General features: G+C 37.9%; 1 protein-coding gene across 2 annotated transcripts in view; it reads right to left on the bottom strand.

The window, feature by feature from the left end:
* LOC122807253 (G-protein coupled receptor 4-like) overlaps nt 1–21,198 on the bottom strand; it is a 214,655-nt gene that overhangs the window by 14,422 nt on the left and 179,035 nt on the right. Inside the window, exon 3 of one of the 2 annotated variants that reach the window (XM_044078344.1) lies at nt 7,965–8,118. The exons of the other annotated variant lie outside the window; for it this stretch is intronic. The gene's annotated coding sequence lies outside the window, so the exon portion shown is untranslated. The remainder of the gene's footprint in view (nt 1–7,964; nt 8,119–21,198) is intronic. 2 annotated transcript variants of the gene reach the window in all.

A 21,198-nucleotide genomic window follows, 5' to 3' on the forward strand; every position in this document is an offset into this window, starting at 1 on the left:
GGCACCAACACAGACACCACAAACTTTTGACCCATAGCAATTCTCTCACCTCTCTCTAAAATACTAGAAAAATGCATCCCTGCCCAACTTCTGAACCACCTGCATGAAAATCTAATTTTATCACCCACTCAGCATGGTTTCAGACCAGGACACAGTACCACTACTGCCCTCCTATCCTTCCTTGATGCAGTTAACCGGGCACGGGATTCTGGTAAAATAATTGCTTCACTTTTCCTTGACCTCCCCAAAGCTTTTGATACCATTTCCCACACTATCCTCCTCCCTAAACTATCTACCCTCCACATTTCTCCCCCTACCCTACAGTGGTTCAACAGCTATCTCTCCAATAGGCAGCAATCCACCAAATGGCAACAGTCTTACTCTCCCTTCCTCAATACTTCCACAGGAGTACCCCAAGGCTTCATACTTGGTCCTCTCTTATTTAGCATCTTTATTAACAACTTTCACACCACTCTCCCACAGTGCTCAGTAATCCAGTATGCTGATGACTCTACAATAATATGCACTGCAAATTCCAGCTCTGAACTCCAGCAAATTACCCAGAATGCCCTCACCTCTACTGAATCTTGGATGCTTAACAATCATCTTGCCCTAAATCAAAAAAAAAAAAACTAAACTAGTAATTTTTACTCCTAAGAAAACCACTCCATTTGTTAAAAAAACTCTTCACTATACAAGCTCAAGACAATACCACTATAGAAGTTGTCCCACATACTAAATTACTAGGCATTATTATAGATGAAAACCTTAACTTTGACCTACATATAAACAATATAAAAAAAAACATCAAAAGCTTGGTATGCTCTACAGGCACCAACACTTTCTTAGCCTCTCTACTAGACAAACCCTTGCAACTACATTTTTATTACCCTCTCTCCTTTATGGTGCCCCTCTCCTCACTAATATCCAAAATTCTACAAAATACAAACTTGCTATGTGTTACAACAGAATAGCAAAATTTGCCACCAAGGCCAAATTCTCATCCCACCACTGTAAGTCACTGAAACATTTAGGGTAGCTGGAAATCCCCTACCATCTCTCTTCACCCAACTAACTACTGTGCACAAAATAATCTACAGACCCACAGACTGTCCTGCTCCCTCAAATCTACTTGCCAAATACCATCCCAGCAGGCATCTAAGATCTGAAAATCATCTACTTCTAAAAGTAGATAAGCCCACCTTACCTGCTGGTCATCTCCTCTATTCCTTCACGATCGCCAAACTATGGAACTCACTTCCACCTTTTATAAAAAACACAGGCAGCACCACCACCTTCAAACAAATACTGAAAAATCATCTCAACTCTTCCTGGCTATGTTTCTGCTCTATAACCTAACCTCTTCACTCTCCGTATATGATTACTAAACTCCTATGTCTTTTGCTACTAGTGACTGATGATACTTTCTCCATATTTATTTTTATCTTCACTTGTTAATACTGGTACAATAATACTGATTAATCTATCTCTGTTTATACCACTCTGAATTCATTGAATTCTACTTTAATGTATGTATATATATATATATATATATATATATATATATATATATATATATATATTACTGTAATCAAACAAACTAGATTCCTGCTTTTATGTATATATTCTGTATATGTTACTATATTTAATATCTATAACACTGTTTCTACTTCTGTACTAATTAATGTTTATATTTTTTCTGTATCTCGTTGGAGCTTTTCTCCCCGGCTTCCACTGAAAATGGGCTCTTTTAGGCCCAGTGGAATTTCCCGGTAAACAAATGCAATAAAATAAATAAATAAAATAAACTTAGATATTATTTTTTTATTTATTAGCATTATTTCCATTTTGTTGTGATTAAATTTGAATCCTGAAATTTTCTCAAAAGTAGTTTATTGATTTAACAACACTCTATATTGAAGGTTCAATGTTACCAATAGTTAATAAAACATCATCTACGAATAACTGGATCTTAGAGTTATATGAGTCATTGACCAAAACTATTTCCTTATTATTTCTAATAAATGTGACAATAGTTTTTATAGATAGCGCAAAGAGTAATGGGGATAGTGGACATCCTTGTTTTGTTCCCCTTGATCTTTTAAATGAACTAGAAAGAAGAGAACCAATTTTAACAAAGAAATAAGTGTTATTATATAACTTCATTATTAAGTCTATACATTTTAATGAAAAATTAGTTTTTTGTAAATATAACTAATTTATTGTATCAAAAGCCTTAATGTCTAAAGATAGAATCTACAACTCTTTTTTATTATTATTAGTGAAGTCTATTAAAGAAACAACTCTAATGATATTATAATGCACTTTTCCCCAAAATCAATCCAGTTTATTCTTTACCCATTAAACCTGGCATTATATTATTTAATCTTTTAGCTATAATAGCCATAAAAAAATTATAGTCAACATTTAACAAAGAACTGGGTTAATATGAGGAGCATAACTTGGAGTCTTTATCTTGTTTTAAAATAGGGGAGATCAAAGAGCATTTCCAAGAATGTGGAATATGTAATGAACTTTTGACTTCATCAAAAGGATTTGTAAGAGTTATTAGTACAGTATCTGGAATACACACACCTGTGTGCCCTGTTCAATCACAGCCTCATGTCAGGCTTTGTCCCTACAGAATGGCACACTGATACAGTCATCCCTCTCCATAAAGGGGGAGAGACTACAGACACTGGGAATTATCGCACCATTAGCCTGATGAGTCTGATATGTACTGCTATGGAGCGCATCATCATGGACCTAATTAGCAAGGATATAGGGAATTTCTAAACTCTGGATCCCATGCAATTTGGTTTTGTGAAGGGTAGATCATGCCTGCTCAACCTGGTTGACTTATTTGAGTCAGTCACCAGAGCTGTGGATGAGGGCAAAGCCATTCATACAGCCTACCTTGATCTGGCCAAGGCCTTTGATACCATTCCTCACTCAGGAATTATTGATAGACTCACCAAACTAAGCATCAACCCCTATATCATTAGGTGGGTTGTAAATTGGCTCACAGATAGAACCTACAGTGTGAAAGTAGCAGACTCCAAGTCAAACTGCTGACCACTCACGAGTGGAGTCCCACAGGGATGGTTCCTGGGTCCTCTCCCATTTGGAATCTATTTCTCAGAAGTCCAGGCCAACACAGAGTGACTCTGGCTGAGCAAGTTCACCAATGATTGCAAGCTGGGAGCCATTATTAACTCCCCAAGTGATGTAGACATCCTATAGAAAGGCCTCACTGAGACCAACGACTAGTGTCAAAACCATGGCCTTAAGCTTAATGTCAAAAAATGTGTTGTCATTCCCTTTGGAAAAACTCGGTTCCCACTAATTACCACATTGATGGGAGCCCACTGAACACTGAAGCCGTCATAAGAGATCTAGGGACACAGGTTGACAGCAACCTCTCCTTTGACCACCATGTTGCCACTGTGGTCAGAAAGTCCTTCTATGAGGCAGATCTCATTAACAAGGGTTTTGCATCCAGGAAGAAAGAGGTCATCATCTCTCTCTACTCTTCTCTCATTAGACCAATCATCGAGTATAATGCCCCATTTGGCATGTACCTCACTAAACACCTGCAACAACTGGAAAGGCCACAAAAGTACCTCTTGGAGAGGATTCCAGGCCTTAAACACATGCCTTACATAGACAGACTCAAATAACTCCAGCTTTTCTCTGTCTCATATCATCTATTAAGAGGCGATCTCTGCTTGACTTACAAAGCCATGTCTGACCCAGCCTTGTTAGAAATATTACACCTAAAGAAATCCCAGTCCCTCCACACCACATACTCCAGAGGCCTCAACCTTATTACCACAATCAACAGAACATGCTGGAGGGACAGGTTCATAACCCAGAGACTGCCCATACTCTAGAAAAGACTTCCCATACATGTCAAGCAGAGCCCCTCGCTGGCCCTTTTCAAGAGAAATCTTGATGAGTGGATGGGAAATAGAAAGTTCACCCCGGGGATCACTCCAATGGCTCCACTTGATAGATGCACCAGGAACTAATGGCAGCAAGATGCCAGGGCACTTCTATTGGCTAGGCTTATAAAGGCTCCAGGGCCGTTGGCCTAGTACACACCTATGAACCTATAACTCTGGTAGTAAACCATCTAAGCCAGGAGCTTTGTTATTTTTTAAAGTTTTTATTTGTTTTTTTAATTCCCTAATAGTAAAAGATTTGCCTAACAAATTATTTTGTTCTTTTGTAACTTTATGTGCAATAGTCTTTTAAAAATTATCAGTATTATCCAATATTAGATCTTTGTTATTCATTTCATCATAATGCCCTCTGAATACTTCCAAAAATGTCTTTTAAATTAGTGGCTTTGTTATGCTTTTAATTTTCTAAATATGATTAATGTTATTTAGCACTTTTAATCTTGTAGGTATTCTATGCATATTCTTAGGATTTGCTGTGTAAGTTTGTAACTTGAGCTTCCCTAAGTTTATTGCAACCTTATTATTTAATATTTCCATGTATTTTTTTATTTAATGTTTTTAACTCTGGTTCTATACTTTTATTGCAGGGTTTTAATTTTAATTTTAAGATATCAATCTTTGTTTGATGGGCTTTTAATTCATTATCTCATGCCTTTCTTTTTGATAAGTACAAACTCTTTGTTCTACCATACAAGTAAGTTTTTAATGCATCCCACAGGATAATATTATAAACTTTGCCATTGTTATTAACATCCATAAAAATTCTAATTCTTTTAGACACCATGCTTTATATCCTTTAAGTTTAATTAACTATGCTGGTATTCTTTGCCAATGTATTAGTTCACTTGTTTTTAAATTAATTTTAAAAGTAATAGTATTATGGTCAGACAAAGGACAGGATGTTATTGATACTTCTGCTTTTGAGTATAGTCCACTAAAACTGAATACTTTATTGAGATTTATTTGGGTACCAAATCTGTAGGAATAATGGGTATAATTTAGTGTATTTGCCAATTTTAAATTATAAATAGCTCTAAGATCCATCATATTAGGAAAAAATGACTGTTTAGCAGTAGCAGTAATTTTGGATTTCTTGTCATTAGAGGTGTCCTTTTCTGTAAGTATGCAACTAAAATCCCCTGCCTTTAGAATTTCACCTCTTGTGTGCAAAGTTATAAGATCTAAATACTTTTCTGCTACTTTACAACCATTTCCAGGAATCCAATATATGTTAACAAAAGTAAACATTTTGTCTATTTCAAGTACAACTAATGCCATCAGATTGTTCTTGTCAGTATAAAAATCAATCACTTTAGGAATAGTTGATGTTTTTTCCATAATATCATAGTTCCTCTCCTTTGGTATTATAATGCAAATCAACCAATTCCTTGAAGGAACACTATATCAGCTTTTTTGTTTCTAAGATATTTTAACAAACCACCCCTCTTCATTGGACTGTTTTAGTCCATTTATGTTTAGTGAAATACATTTAAACATTGCCATTTCTAAACTTAATCAAGTCTAGACAAATGAAATAATGGTTTACTAAAAGCAGGTAGATATTGAATTTGGACTCCTTTGTTATGAACAAATAATAAAAAGTATTTAATAACAAAAATAACAAAACTATTTTCAACCTGTAACATGGAATGTAACATTCCTGATTTGATGATATAATCATTCAAATCACACTCTATCATCTTCATAAAATCTCTATCCACTATTCTACCTAACCTTTAATGTAAAATACATTTTCCACTAGTTTATATCATTACATATAACTTCTTATTAATATCTAACTATAATTGTTTGTTTAATAACCAATCTGATAACTTTGATTATCTATATTATGTCTAAATGGAAACATCTTTCCTAATTCTATGTGAATAAACAATAGTACTATTAACACATGCTTTAATGCTATTAATACTATAATATTATCAATAATAGCCTTATATAGCTTAAATTAACAAATATTATACTATTTAAAACTACATCTTTTTTAATAAAACCTTTTCATGTAATAGTATGGATGATTGATAGAAAATATGAGTAGAAAAATAATCTTAGTAATAAACATCACAAGAATTAAACACTTAAAAGTATTACCAATTTTGTTTATATTACAAATTATAACCAATGGAAGATTATGCTTTATATTAAGAGCTATTGTTATTTAAGCCTCAGTTGACAAAATTAGGAACAATGTTGAGAAATGTATATGTCAGGTGATAAGAAAATAACTGGTCTAAACTTAATAAATAGTGTTATGAAAATGCTTGCTCTGTATTCCCAACATAATCTTGAAGTACTCTTAACAGATAGAAGTACTCTTAAAAGATAGGACATGCATCTTCTTCACTTATACTGTAACTTAACTAATATAAGAACAGTACTTCTAAGAAGTGCATTAGCTAATATAATCAGTACTTGACTTGGTATCATAGCAGCATTAAATGCATATTATGGAATGTTTAAATAATATGAGTAATATAAGAGGAAAAAACTATACAGAAGTGGCCTTTGTCTAATTCTGAAACAATACATCCATTAAATCTACAATTATCATCTATAACTAGGTTTGCACATTAATTGGACACTCAAAAACAATGTTATTGACGGTCTATAATCCCTTAATATAACCCAACCTGATTAATATAAGGTATGTCTTGGCTAATGTATTCAGTAGACGTCTTTAAGAGTATCTGTGGCTCTGGCTAGCATTCAATTAGTACAACTTACCTTCCTTAATTTATTTAAGGCCTTTTAAACTTTCTCCTGGGGAAATATGCTCAATATACTCACCTGCTCAAATTTTAACCCCCCCTGCAACCTGTTGGGTGTATAACTAGCTTACCGACATAATGCAAGCAATCAGGATCAAAGACACACACTTCTTTAAAAAGACTTATCACTAGTGAAAATCTGCAGGGTTTCAGATTATTTTTATCACATTTTGATATATGCTTCACTAATATCTATGTTTATGTAAACATTTTTTTCTTATTTTAATTAGTAGAAAAAAAAAATCCTCTTTCCCCCTCACCTTCTCTCTCTTCAAATGTCTGTATTAATAATGAATAATTGAAGAGCAAAAATTTAGTGTATATATGTTGAAATAAGATTATACTCCACAAATTGTTTTTATATAGCATTATGTTTGCAGCTAATACTTTAAAGTATTTCAAATATTTTTACAATACATTAATTCACTTAATACTCAATGTGCAAACACAAATGTTATAATAAACAAGCAGATGAAAATTACATTCATTGAATTTAAAGAGAATAAAAGAGAGAATTATGTTCAATAATCACTTCTTTCTATTTGGGTGCAATTAGAATACAGTATCCTCAACTGCAGTAGATATTATACTTTTAATCTTGTTAGAAGAACTCAACTGCTGTTAGCACTAGAACCAGTATTAAATGTTAAACATGTGGTTGTCATTAAAAGGATAAATATATTATATACATTCTTTGCCTTTCAGTGCATTTACTTATATTAATATTTAATATTACCTAGTGCATTCTATTCAGATATGCACTATAGCTCATACCTCTCCACTGTACAGATTCTCGCACAATGTCCAGACTATTGTCCCATATTTTTAACCTGTTCTTTATAAAATCCATGATCTTCAGGATTTTTGTGGTGAATTAGTGAAGAATGAATTCATTAAATAATGACAGGCATTTGAGCCTCAGACCTCACATCCCCCAGAAAATGCATGACAACACAAGCTTTTTTTACTCTAGCAACTTTCCAAGTTTTCAAGAACAATATTTAAAATTTGTCCCTATTTTTGAGGCTTTCTCCCCCATTATTTTTGGGTCTGTCCAGATTCGTTGTGCTAAGAGGTTGACAGCTACTGCATAGCTACCTGCAATCCAGCTCTGACTTGTGATACTGTTCATAGTTTAAGTAATGCATAATGTTTAGCTATTTAAGAATTCACAAATCATTTACAGCACTACTTAGCCTATAAAGACACTTACTTTATTCACAGAGATGTCCTAGGAGTTTAAGCAACATCTGCAAAGCCAGTGCTTGCTTTCTTCCATTGTGGCATTCTAATGAAGTACTTCCTGGTAAGTTCAAAGATTACTTTCACACTGTGAACACTTCTGTGTCTTTGCAACCCGCCATCACCTTTACAAGAAGAAAACAGCTCTCAGATCCTTTCTACCTTGTTAACTGAGGTAAAGTGTAACTTTACAAGGTGGGAAACTGTTTTTAATTACAAAAGGGATTCAAAACAAGTTTGCAATCTCTAAGGTGCGAATTAGACCATTAATGGCATTGTGAAGTTGATATGAGAGTCAAAACAAAAACTTAAGTGCATACAGTGATATTATATCAACTTAAAATCTGTTGTGAACACATTAAACACATTAAATAAGGAAAAAAAAACAAATATACTATTATTGAATTATTAGGTCCAGTTATAAGCTTATCAGGATAAAATGAGTTGTTGCTGAAGCACCTACCAAGGGGAGAAAACGCTGAGAGAAGAAAGTTTTACTGCTTTGCCACCTACTTTTTGGCATTTTCTGGCTTGCTAAAGTTTATATCTGTAACAGTAACAGTACTTGGAACACATCTAGAGCCTGTTTACTGCACTTCCTGTGTTGCACTTAATTTAAAATCATTTTTTTCTCTAAAAACTGCATTTTACCTAATTTTGGCCTAGCACTCAAGTGTGGGGTCATTTATTGCACTGTTGTGATTATTTTGCTGCTTGTGTATCTCTGCTACCTTTAAACTACAACAAAAAGAAAAAAAAAATCTTGCTTTTTTCCCACTTTCTGGAAGTTAAGAAAGTTCAGTTACAGATTTGCTGTTCTGAACTGTTTGTAAGTTTCTAGAAGGCCAGTGCTTGCTTGGGCTAAAGGGAAGTCTCTGTGTTCACCAGTGGGAGTGGTTAACACTGAATAGCCTGCCTGTCCCTGGAGGAGTGGTTACTACCTAGAAGCTGTAGTTTTATTGGCCATTTTGGGTCAATTCTAAACTCCTTGATCTCTCTCTCTTAAAACCCTATAACTCTCTTTTTGTGCAGTTTTGGCACTGAGCAGCATCGGGCAGCGCCGCCTAAACAGGTTTAAACTATTCCTGGCTCCACAAAGTCTGCTCTTCACTTCTTCCCTTAGAACTGTTCAAACTCTCAAAGTAATCACTCTATTCTCTTTCTAAAGCCCTGCACTTGCTCAGCTCTTATAAGGCAACACTAACTAACTAAAGCACTACACCCTCCTTGACTTCTCATAAGTATTAGGCTTCCGATTGGTCCTTCCTGATCAAGTGAAAAATCAGTTCCCTTCCCTAATCTCATCAGTAAAAAAACAGTTCCCTATACTAATCTGGTATGCCCAAGCATCAGTTTCAAGGTTACTCTCCAGTCCAGCTGGTGAATCTGGGAATTTTGAGGCAATGTTACAATTGCCTTATGAACACAGACAACCCTCTCCTCCTTCCAACAAACTGTAATACATGTGAGAGCTACAGTTAGGCAGCCAAACTGGAGGCAGAGCTCTCTCAACCCAAGAATGGCACAGTCAGTCAGGAGGAAAAGGTAACCGCCCACACCACAAATCCAGTCTCACACAGACCTATTGCATCTGCATACCCAACACATAAACACAGAAAAACATACTCGGAGGCTCTAAATATAAATCTACCTAAACAGCAAAGACCTCCTAAGCAGATATCCAAGCAACAGCCACCCCTCAACAATACCCACAAATCACATATCTCACAAAATCAGTGTGCCTCACAGTCACAGCCCTTAAGGCCACACAACACACCAAATACACTTGTTATAGGGGACTCTATTGTCTGGCACACTGACGTCCCGCTCACCAGACTGAACAAGGAGAAGGTCACTATAAGCTGCCTGTCGGGTGCCAGGATCTGCCACATAACGCAAGCACTCAGGTCACTCCGAAGCAAGTACAAGTATGACTCCGTCATTGTCCATGCTGGTGTGAATGACCTGAGACGTACCTCCCTGGACTACATGAAAAGAGACATAGAGGAGCTGTCTAACCATGTAGCCCAGGCTGGTATGACCCTGACCTTGAGTAGCATCTTGCCCTCACCAAGAAAGATGCCACAGTATAAAGACAAAATGATCAGTTTCAACAATTGGCTAAAGTATTGGTGCCATTCAAAGGGGATCCAGTGTCTGTCAGCCTGGGATGACATGCTAGACAAGCCACGTTGCTTCGCTAGGGACGGCTTGCACCTGTCACCCTTAGGCTTTCGTATACTGGCCAAGGCTCTTGCCACCCCCATAGTGCCTTTCTTAGGCAAGGCTCAAAGGACAAACCCACCTCCATAGACAACCCAAGGATAAAAAAACTAAAGGTAATGCTACTCAATGCCAGAAGTCTAAACCTCAAGATGCACGCACTCGAGGCTCTCCTCAATATGGAGAAAATCGATGTCTGTGCAGTAACAGAAACCTAGTTCAAGGTTCCTGAGAGCACCCCAGCACTACCAGGTTATAACTCATACCATGCATTTCGGCCCCAAAACTCGGACCAAAGCACAAAAGGGGGGGGTCTATATTCATCAAAGTTACCTACACCTCCAGGTTAGTGGCACTACACGAAGTATCGGAAACCATCCATGTGCAACTAACAGCGGGCAAAACTGCCTTTCAGTTTGTAGCCTGCTACAGAACACACTCCCTATTACAGGAACCCCACTTGGCATTCCTGAGAATACTGGAGAATATGAAGGTTTCTCCAAACACTATGTTACTGGGTGACTTCAACTACCCAAACATTGACTGGGAAAACTACTCAAGCCCAAACACCCTCGCCCAATGGTTCCTTGAATTTATAAACTCTAACGCAATGGAACAACTGGTCACCACTCCCACAGGAGGGAACAACATATTGGACCTGGTCATCACCAACATGGGGACTCTATGTTCCACACCATAGGTAAACCCCTTATTTGTAAGATCAGACCATAAACAAATTTCCCTGGACATCCATATCCTGTCCCCACCCCCAGCCAAGGAAATCACTGTAAAGAATTTCTCAAAAGCCAACTTTGCACTTCTCAAGACTGAGGTGGAATCCTTCAAAGCCCCTGGGCCAGAGGATAATACAGCCCAATCCGCAGAATCCTTTACAAATGCATTCTATGAGCACCAGCAGGAATGCATGGATCGTGCTATCCCAAAAAAAACCAAGACTCACTCCTCCAAAAACAGGAGACTGGTCTGGTGGACCCCAGCAATAAATAAGCTATACAACAGAAGGAGGAAGCTGCTACATGACAGAGCAAAATCCCAAAAAGGGAAGGCATCTCTGATCAGTATTAGCAAGAAACTTCGATCCCTCATAAAATCATCAAAGGTCAGTTTCGAAAGAAAAATTGCCCTAGACACTAAAGATAATCACAAGGCCTTCTTTAGTTATGTCAGGAACATGGGCGGAAACTCCCAGATATGCTCTGAATTGTTGCATAATGGTACAAAATATACCGAACCTACAGACCTAGCCAACATCCTGGCAGACAGATTCAGTGCAAACTTCTCCCCCCTTCTCCCCCAAAGGAGCAAATGCCTATCTCAACTGAATGTAACTTCCCTGACATCACAGATGCACAGGTGAAAGCTGCCCTCTCCAAAGCAAAAAACGCAGCATCTATGGGACTGGACGGTGTCCCAGGCTGTGTCTTACATGAGCTCCAAGAAGAAATGAACCCTCACATTGTCACTGGTCTAATTTAGCCTTACTACAGGATATGTACCCAAAGAATGGCGTACAGCTACAGTGGTCCCACTCCACAAGGTGGTGCCACAACGGACCCCGGAAACTATCGACCCATAAGCCTGACTAGTCTGGTCCATAAAGCTATGGAGCATATTATCATGGAACTCATAAACAAAGACATCAGGAGCCTCCAGATACTGGACCCTACCCAATTCGGCTTTGTTAAGAGCAGATCTTGCCTCTTAAACCTAGTTGATTTCTTTGAAACAGTTACCAAAGCCATAGATGAGGGCAAGGTAGTCCACACAGCCTACCTGGACCTCGCAAAAGCCTTCGACACAATACCCCACTTGGGCATCATAAATAAGCTTACCAGCTTAAATATCAACCCCTATATCACAAGATGGGTTGCAAACTGGCTCAAAGATAGAACCCACATGGTCAGAATCGCAGGTGCCATGTCCGAATCCAAACCAGTTGCAAGTGGTGTCCCACAGGGCTCAGTTCTGGGACCTCTCTTGTTCGGTATATACTTCTCTGAGGTTCAGGCTAACACGGAGGGATTATGGCTGACAAAGTTCGCAGATGACTGCAAACTGGGGACCATAATCGAATCTCCAGCTGACACAAGCATCCTCCAAAAGGGTCTCACAGAGATGGATGCTTGGTGCCAGAGCCATGGCCTCAAGCTAAATGCTAAAAAGTGCATAGTCATCCCCTTTGGGAAAAACAAGGTTCCCACAAATTACCACATAGGTGGTAATCCATTAAGTTCGGAAGAAGTAATTAGAGATTTGGGGACCAACGTAGATAGTAATCCCTCCTTTGATAATCACATTGCCAAAGTGGTTAGAAAGACCTTCTATATAGCCCACCTTATCACGAAAGGGTTCACATCTAGATCAAGAGAGGTCATTGTGCCCCTCTACTCATCAGCCCCATAATTGAATACAATGCCCCTTTTGGGGTGTACCTTACCAGACATCTGCAGCAACTGGAGAGACCCCAAAAGTACCTCACCAAGAGGATCATGGGCTACAAACAGATGTCCTATGCAGCTCGACTAAAGAAACTCCAGCTCTACTCAGTTGCTTACTGCCTACTCAGAGGTGATCTATGTCTGACGTACAAAGCCATGTCAAACCCAGAATTAATGGACATGCTCCACCTCATAAAACCCAAGTCCCTTAGAGCTACATGCTCCAGGGACCTAAACCTCAGCACAAAAATAAATAGGACATGCTGGAGGGACAGATTAATTTCCCAGAGGCTCCCCTCACATTGGAATAGAATCCCAATTCATGTTAGACATAGCCCCTCGCTGACCCTCTTCAAGCGAAATCTGGACGCGTGGATGGGAAATCGCAAATTCACCCCTGGGATCTCTTCTGTGTCCCTGCTAGACAGAGGCACAGTAAACTAATCTTAAAAGGGTACCTTATGTGACCTACTTTACAGTGGCACAGTAGGCTAATCTAATAGGGAGGCGGAAGCAAAATACACTCTGGCTAGGCTTATAAATGCCCTAGGGCAGATAACCTAGTATATACCTATGAACCTATGAGAGGCTTAGTTATGAATCAAAAACACTCTCTTCCATCTTTTTTTTTAAATAAGCCAAGTATTTCTATATTCAAGAACAAATATAAATATTTTTAGATTAGTAAATAACTTTTTTTTAAGTGTTTCAGATAGTAATACCAGGTGATGACATGTTTTATGTTTAAGATCTGCGTTATGTTATTCTGTAATCATGTGCTATCATGCTACTAATATAGCAATAACCCACGCCTGGGTGTGGGTAATGCGGGATTTAACCACGGTTGGCATGGTTTGGTCCCGAGGGTGAAGCCCGAGGGACCAAACAAAGACAACCGTGGTTAAATCCCGCATTACCCACACCCAGAAGTGGGTTATTGCTATTATACTATGACATTATTTAAGAAAAGAAACAATTACTTTTCTTAAATAATGGCATTGTATAATGCCTCTTTGCTGCCCTTCCGCAGCTGTCTGGCATCCGCGGCAGTTCTGATGTACTGTGCATGTCTACACAGTACATCAGAGCTGTGGCCAAAAGCAATGGAGAAAGCAAGATCTCCATTGCTTTTTTACTGTTTTGCTATGTTAAATGGGTTTAACATAGCGAGACAGCTTTAAAATAAGCAACGGAGATGTCCGTTGCTTATTTTAAAGCTGTCTCGCTATGTTAAATCCATTTAACATAGCAAAACAGTAAAAAGCAATGGAGATTTTGCTTTCTTCATTGCTTTTTTCTTTAAATCTGTCTCGCTATGTTAAATGGGTTTAACATAGCGAGACAGCTTTAAAATAAGCAACGGAGATCTCCGTTGCTTATTTTAAAGCTGTCTCGCTATGTTAAACCCATTTAACATAGTGAGACAGGTTTAAAAAAAAGCAACGGAGAAAGCAAGTTCTCCGTTGCTTTTTACACACTGTGTTGCTATGTTAAAGGAGTTTAACATAGCGAGACAGCTTTAAAAAAAGCAACGGAGATCTCCGTTGCTTTTTTTAAACGTGTGTCGCTATGTTAAAGTCTTTTAACATAGCGAGACAGTGTTTTAAAAAAGACTTATACTGATGGAAAAAGTCCGGGCGACCGGACCTTTTTCCATTAGTATAAGTTGATTTACAACGTGCACGCTGGCCAATCAGTGTGCACGTTTTGGAATATTAATAGGGGGTCATGGTATAATGCAAATTACTGTATGAAGTACTTACAAGATCAGAAATGAAAATAAAAAGATTACCTTTGATTCATTGTAGCCTTTTAATGACTGAGGCAATCCAAATTTATTGTAACAGAGACATTGTTAATATTATAGTAAATTGTAAAAAAATAAAACCCTTTTCTTATTTATTTTCCTTTTAATTTCTTCTTCTTTTCTTTTGTTGACCATTCACTCCTAGTTGCATGTTTCTTTAAACTTGCTGCAGACCAGTCCATTTCTTCTTGTTTGTCTAAAAGTTTGTTTTTATGTACAAAGTCAAGAGCTTCATCAAGTGAGCTAAACGTTTGCTGACTTTCCACAAGAAAAATCTTTATGTATCCAGGAATAAAATTTGTGCCTTAATGATAGATTTCTTAATACTCTTAATCAACAGAACAAATGTTTTTCTTCTGGAGATTACAGCGGAAGTATAATCATTGTCATATCTTACTGTCTTACCGTTGTATGTGATTGGAGATTTAGATCATGCTATTCTAAGGACTAAATCTTTGTCTTGTGTTGAAATGAAATTTGCAGTTACAGATCTTGGCAACAGTGGGGTTTTTATTGAAGAGTTATTTGAGAAAGGCCAATGTGCCTTTTCAATACCAAATAAAAGTGACTCAAGCAAGTTCAGGACTTTTGGAAGCCAAGTATTTAGGAATCGTAACATATTCTTCACCTTCTGCAACACCATAAAGTATGTTTTCCCTCTTGATCTGCTTCTGAGGTCACACACTTTTTCTAACAGTACTGTACTCTGCTTCAGTAGAAACTCAAAATTTTTTTTAATTTAGCCTGCCATCTATGTCATTCAAAGATTCCTCTGTAGAAGTGATCTGTTCAGAATGCTTCCTTATTATTTCATTTAGTAAATCGATGTGTTTCTTGTTTTCTTGCTTTGTAGTATCCATTTTACTTTCAAATCTATCTGTTTTCACTGACTCTTTTTGCATACTGGATACCAGGGCTTGAAGTTCCTTATTCATCCATGCTCCTGAGAGGAAGTCCTAAGGAGACTCATGATTGCACTTGACTGAAACTGCAACAAGAACATCTGGCAGGGCTATACAAAAAAATATTCAAAATTTGTTTTTTTTCCTTCTCTTCTTGTTTATTATCCTATAAAGGATGTTTGAAGACAAATCCATTGATTTTAGAAAATGGAATCCTGTCAATATAATAGGAATAAGGCACAGAAGAATTATAAAGCTGTTAACTGTTTGGCATCTTAGCCACACATGAACCCTTCTCTGCACTTTGAGTCAACAATGACCCACCTGAATTTTAAATAACACTTAAACTCATTGATTTTGGGGTACTCCAACTCTGTCTTCATAGAAAACTAAGCCACCATAATCTGATAACCATTTTTAAGCAACAAAGTATTCACTCATATGTTTACTGGTTTGGCCAAACATTACAGAGATATTAGACAAGTCGCAACTCAGGATCTCCTGGTGTAGCTTATTTGAGCTTCTCTAGTCCTTTGGTAGTTACAGGCCTTTTTATCATCATAATGTTTGCATATAAACTGCTATGTCACTTTCAGTTTAGGATACGGTTTGGTCAGGTATACGATTGCTGGGCACCTCAGCAACAAATATGTGTTTACCCCATATGTGCACTAAACTTTCTTTATCTTATTAACAGTCTCTGGCATGTCAAGTGATAATTCAAAAAAGGTGTGATACCCGTGCCCTGGCCAAGCAATCAAGGAGCCTCAATACTCACCACTAACACCAGTGAGGGGCATCTCATATAGCAGGAAAGGATAACAAATACACACAGTAAATTGCAATTTCCCTTAAGAGCACACAGAGATCACAGTCAGTCCAGGGCTGGTTGCTCCCTTGCTCTGCAGGTCCCCAATGAGACTCTCCACTGGCACAGCTATAGGGTCCAGATCTCAGCCTAGTGGGCAAGCTAAAACCTCCAGCACCCTCTCTGTCCAACCAGTGCTTCATGTCCCTATCCAAGTAGCTGACAGACACACACACACACACACACACACACACACACACACACACACACACACACACACACACACACTTTGAGAAGAGGTTATACAACCACACAGACACTCCTATGCGGTAGTCCCAGCTGCCACCACCCACTAATATTTATCAGCTACTCAAAGGCCCTTAAAAGGGTGTCCAATTATCACTGTGCAATATTATTATCCAATTGGTAGTATAGCCCAGGGCTAAAGCTATTAGAGTGGCATTGTACAATTTTACCAAAGGCCTGCAAGCACTCTAAAGAGCTTAAATTATGTCTTCAAAAACAGCCACAGTTGAAAGGGTTTAAAATATTTAATAACAAACAGTCAAAACACAAGACAATACTTTTCACTACACAGTGCTAGTCAAGAGTTCAGAGATCAGAGAAATACTTAATTCAGTAGTACAGTTCTGACATCACAAAAAAACACTTAGAAATAGCTAGAAACTAGAAAGATTAGATTAAGAGAAAGCACAAGTCTAAGATAAACTTACATATAGAGCAAGACAGTTCTGAGTTGGATGGTCAAGACAAAAGTGCTTAATGCTCTTTGATTCTTTCTGTTTTTAAAATCACATTCCTGGTCCATATTACATCACTCTTCACACTTCCCTGGGTTCCCAGGCTAACAGAAACTACATTTACATTCTTCAGTAAGCTCACACCAGGTCAGGAAGCAAAGCCATTAAGGATATTTATGCATGCAAATTCTGACCATTAACTCTGGCCTTACAATAGCAAGAATTCCTACATCTAGACCATCCGGAGCAGACTTTAAGATCAAAGGCAGTCATAAAATGCTTGATTTAGCTTCCTTACAGCAGAGTGCACTGTTGCATTTTTTTTCAGTTCCACATGTAACACTATTTTTTACCATTTAAGACAACAAGCCTGTGGTTTACATTAATTTTCACAGATGACAGAATTATCTCCAAAATTCTATCTGGCTAGGCTGGCAGCCTTCATCCATCTTCATCCAATCTTCACAAAAGGTGTTTGAAAAAAATAGATTATAAGAAGTGATTAATAGAACTAGTGATTTGGGGTCTGTTTTAAGCTGGAAACTCTTGAGTCATAAAAGGTATATGAAGAATTTCACAAATGCGCCCACACTTACACTATGCTGTTTTTCGGTGTGAAAATTGCTTTACAGCATCTGTTAACATTCTGAAGCAACAGGGTATAGGATGTAGGACTTGTTCATCTCAATGAAGCAAACACAGCACCTAAACTTTAGCAGCTAACTTCTGGACTCACTTTTGTAAGTTTAGTGATATCAAGGTATAGAGGGGTGGAAATGTTCTTTTTTCTTGACAAAAGCCTGGGCTTGAGTTTGTCCTCAAGATCATATCACATTTTTCTTTAACAAATCTGTTAAAGGATGGTGGGTTGTTTTTATTTCATTTTTATTTTTATATCTGTTTAGTGGGATAGTACACTGATCACACTTCATTAGCGGATGCTGCCTGGGTGAAATAACTCACAATAAATAAGTGGAACAGCGAGGCAGTAAGCTGTATATATCAAAAACAGAACTGAAAGTAAAAATCTATAGCAATTAATAGATGTAGTAACTATTATTGAAATGCACATTTTGCAGTTTTACATGACTATATTTCAAATTTACATCATGGTGGAAATGCTGTGAGATAATGAGCATCAGGTTAGGGGATAGTAGGGATATGGAGTTAAGAGGTGTTAGTAGTTGAGAGACAGAGAGAGAGAGAGAGTAAGGCTTGAGGTCAAGAGTCCCTTATATGATGTGGCTGCTGTATGGCAAGCACAGCTTTATTAGGTGTGGATTCATTATTTAGATTCAGCTGTGAGGATGGGGAAAGTGGATTGCAATTCCTTTAGGTTTGTGGGGGGTCCATAGCTTATGAGCAAAGACTGAGGTAGAGTATTTGGTATAGTTTAGCCTGGTTTGTGGGGGCTGGCATGGGGGGGGGGGCTGTTTGGGAGAAGAATTTGAGGTTGTAATGTATGTGTTTGGTACAAGTTTGGCAGCTAGTGGTAGGAATGAGTCTAGTTGGAAAAGTTTGAAAATGAGACAGTGTAGTAGCAGGCCTGCTGTCTGCTGCAGTGGAAGCTTTTTTTTTTTAGAGTGAAGCAGTGCTGGTAATGAGAAGGCCAGCTAGTAAAAAAGTAACAGATTCTGTTTTCAATAGTCTGTAATGTGAAGGGTTTTTTGGAGGCTGTGTCTATTATGGGAAGTACATATTCAAGATGGGGCAGAAGGACTCCTTTGCCTATAACTATCCTGGCTGATGTGGATAGGTAGGATGATATTTTCCAAGCACAGATGAGAAGTTATTTAACTTTTGCCCTTGATTTCTCAATCAGTAATACCAGACATTAGTGTTTTGTGTTTCTCATTGGTCATTTGTAGTTTCTTACTGCAAAATTTGTTGTTCTATTAATATTTAATGCTATTGAGAGTAAGTTTCCCTAGTATCTAGTGCTTACCCATGTTACAGTCCATGTTCATTACTCTACGGTGAGTTGAGAGTTATGGAACCCCCCTCAACACATACACACAAACATTCACATTAGACATTACCATACACACATACTCACTGTATATCAAATAGCCCCTCACCTAATCACAATGGAGGACACACTTAACCATTTTGTCCTGTACACACAAACACAACCTCTCCACTAACCAACTTTGCTGCTGTAACCACACACAGTCACTCACACACAGATACATGACACACCCACTAACATATACAAATAAACACACCTGAAACCACTCATACTTCTGCATACACACACACATACATACATATACAGTGAAAGACACACACACACACACACGCACACACACACACGAGCACACACACACACACACACACACACACACACACACACACACACACACACACACACACACACACACACACACACACACACTTACCATTCTGCTACACTCTGCAACATTTACCTTTGATGAAATCTCTCCAATTGAAAGCACTGGGTGAACATGAACTTTTACACAGCTGGAAGGGTTGATTTATTTAGTCCAATTGTTCTATGCATTGCTTGACTATTACTGCAAGCATTTCCAGAGGAAAGCAGATCATAAATTGTCATGCTACACCTCCTGAATCCCTCATTGACATTGCAGTAAGTTGAATCACTGTGGTAGGTTGTCTTTGATTCAGAAAGGACTACTGTCAGTGGAAATGAGGTAACTTTAAGGCTTCTTGCTGTTCCTAGCTCTTTCTGAATCATTGGGACTATGTTCCAACTCCTTTGTTATATAAGCTGAGCATGACTTAAAATAAAATCTGAACCATTTCTCTAGGTTTGACCAACACCAACACTATGCTTTCTAGCAATTCAGTCATTTTGTGTTGGAAAATCTCATGCTGTGAGGTTATACCAAATGGCGGCCTTCTAAAACAGGATCTTCCCATTGGGGTAATAAGTGTTATCAGATTTTGTCTTTCTTTGTCTAACAGAACTTTCCAAGAAAACACTAGAGGCACCTGACGCTGAACACTTTGTATTGACTAGCTTGGGTATTATATCTTCTGAGATCTGCATATGAACTTCACACATACCACAGCATCAGTTTACTTTAAATCAACATAGATTCACACTTGACAATTCCTTCTAATTACTGGGACCATGGGAACACACCACTGAGCTGGCTCAGTAACACTTTCAACAGTGTCCAAGTTTTGCATTCATCTGAGTTCTGCTTCAGCTTTGACAGTAAAGTGAATGGCACTCTTATTAGTGTCATTAAAGGATATGAAACCAAATTTGGCTTTAGCTTCAGCTTTGGACAGTAAAGGGAATTGTATCCTTATTAGTGTCATTAAGGCATATAAAACCAAATTTGGATTTAATCTGATTTTTCTTGATTTAGTCATGCTAGCCAATGTCACCAAAACTATCTGCACTGAGTTTATTGATCCTTGCATTTAAGCCCATTTTACAAACCACAGCTATGCCAAGCAGTTTATTTATGTACAGACCATCTAGCATATCAACCCAAAACTGAAACTTGTGGCCCTTCTAGACAGAAATGCCTAACAAAGCTTCAGTGAACTTATGTTTGCCTGAATGGCCAGTATCTGCTTCATGAAATTTCTATATGTTGCATGTGAGATCACATTAATATCAGCCCATGTATCTTTTTTTTAAAGCTCACAACTATTCCATGAATCAGTAATGTTTCTACCCATAACACATTAAAAACTGACCCTCCCACAAAAAAAAAAAAATGCTTTCTGCACATTATTTTCTGTAATAACTTCTTTGACTTTCTTGGTTTTACAAACAAGAACAAAATGGCCCAGACTGTTATCCATATGCCATGTGGAGCACACTGCTCTGCATTGTTATGGCAATTGTCATACTTCTTGCAATTGCATGGGTGCTGGAACCAGAGAGGCTCCCACTTTTGCATCCTAAGCAGCTCATCTTATTAAAAAAAAAAAGTCCTGGCTAAAAAGCCAGATGCAGATGAAGTGTTTTTTTTTTTTTTTTATTACTGCCAGTCAACTATGAACAGAGATGCAAGAGGGCAAGCAAGCAACTGAACACCTTCCGTTCCATATTCATGGCTAGTTGCTTGCTTGCCATTCATTGCCATTCGTGGTTGCCCGGTTCTAAAAAAAAAAAAAAAAAAAAAAGTAATTCCCGTGTTTGATTGTCTTTTCCCACACTGGTTGCTGAACCTGCTTGCTTGGCTTTGCAGCACTGACATTTGGAGGCAAGACGACATTTTTGCATAAATCATGGTCTACCAC

This window comes from Protopterus annectens, chromosome 7.part0, assembly GCF_019279795.1.
Source record: "Protopterus annectens isolate FY-2018-M chromosome 7.part0, PAN1.0, whole genome shotgun sequence".
NCBI classification, from domain to species: Eukaryota; Metazoa; Chordata; order Ceratodontiformes; family Protopteridae; genus Protopterus; species Protopterus annectens.